This window comes from Pteropus medius, unplaced genomic scaffold (genome assembly GCF_902729225.1).
Source record: "Pteropus medius unplaced genomic scaffold, Ma_sr-lr_union100, whole genome shotgun sequence".
In the NCBI taxonomy this organism is placed as follows: Eukaryota; Metazoa; Chordata; class Mammalia; order Chiroptera; family Pteropodidae; genus Pteropus; species Pteropus medius.
The window spans coordinates 15,706,284-15,707,734 of NW_024355205.1; the positions used below are offsets into that span (position 1 = coordinate 15,706,284).

The 1,451-nt window shown below is 45.4% G+C and overlaps 1 pseudogene; it reads right to left on the minus strand.

Annotated features, from left to right (window-relative positions):
• Positions 1–950: 950 nt before the first annotated feature.
• Positions 951–1,068, minus strand: LOC120598987 (uncharacterized; annotated as a pseudogene).
• Between the last annotated feature and the right edge of the window lie 383 nt (positions 1,069–1,451).

A 1,451-nucleotide genomic window follows, 5' to 3' on the forward strand; every position in this document is an offset into this window, starting at 1 on the left:
AAGATGGAGGGAGAGATGGGAATGACCTGTCTACAAGGCAAAGATCACGAGCAAACCACCAGAACCTGGAGGAGGGGCTTGGCACAGATTGTCCCTCACTGCCTCAGAAGGAACCAACCCTGCTGATGCCCTGATCTTCAGACTTCTGGCCTCCAGAACTGTGAGACAATTCGTTTCTGTTATGTAGGCCACCCAACGTGTGGCGCTTTGTGAGGGCAGCTCTGAGCAAACTCATCCAAGGAATCAATCTTCTTTCTCGCTGGGGGCTTCACTGGTAAAATCGAGGCAGCACTCAACTGTCTCATGGATCGAGCTCATTTTTAACGTCTGATAGAACCAGCTGTGGATTCTGGCTTTGCTGCCTATAAGTCGTGTGGCCTTGGGCATGGGTCCAAATGTCTCCTTGTGAGAATTAAATGAGAGGATGAGACCAGGCAAACTGGTGGGTTCTCAGTAAGATGTTATTCCTGTTTCCCCTTTCTCTTCTGACCTTCCTGTCCCTAGAGGTATTTCGTCTGGGAGATGAGGAGCTCAGGGCCTAGAGAGGTCAGACGACGTGTCCTCAGTCACACCATGAGCTGCTACAAGGCTGGATATCAAATCCAGGCCACCTGACTCCACAACTGTGCTGTGGTTCCCCTTGATGTAGTTATTTGGAGGCTCCCCCCATTGTAAAAATTCTCCATGCAGTGTTTCCCATAAACAGTTGTAAAGGAACAGCAGTAGAGCAAATACCTCTAGGTTCAAAGATCCTTCCTTCCTTCCCCTTCCTTCCTTCCTTCCTTCTTCTTCCTTCCTTCCTTCCTTCCTTCCTTCTTCCTTCCTTCCTTCCTTCCTTCCCTTCCTTCCTTTCATTTTTTTAGGCAAGGCAACCCTTGGTTGACCTCACAGGTTGCAAGGACCTTGTCAGTTTAAAATCCCTTATTTATTTTTTATTTTTATTTTTTTTATGCCTACAGCACTGGTCTTCCTAGGTGGTCTCCCATCCAAGTACTAACCAGGCCTGACCCTGCTTAGCTTCCGAGATCAGACGGGATTAGGCTTGTTCAGGGTAGCATGGCCGTAGACTACATATTCTTAACATGTAGTTGTTAGCATGAAACAATTATTACTTCATAAAAGGTTGTATTTTATTTAAAAGTATTTTGCAATGCTCATTATAGGAAAAAAAAAAAAAACAGCTTGGGTCCTTTAAGAAGGAACCAATTAGAGGCTGAGGGCTGATGAAGGTTGTAACCACTGTAGAGGCCTGTCTTGCAGGAACACGACCTGGTCCATCGTAGTAAGGCATTAATAAGCAAGGATTAGAGCAAATCAGGTGGTAGTAACTAATCGTGATGCAAAATGGCCCGAGTTATATCTCTGATAGAAGAAAGACATCGGGGAGAAACACATTTACAGATTTAGGAAGGTTGCTGAAGTTTTGATTCAGTATCGAGAAAGATCAAGGG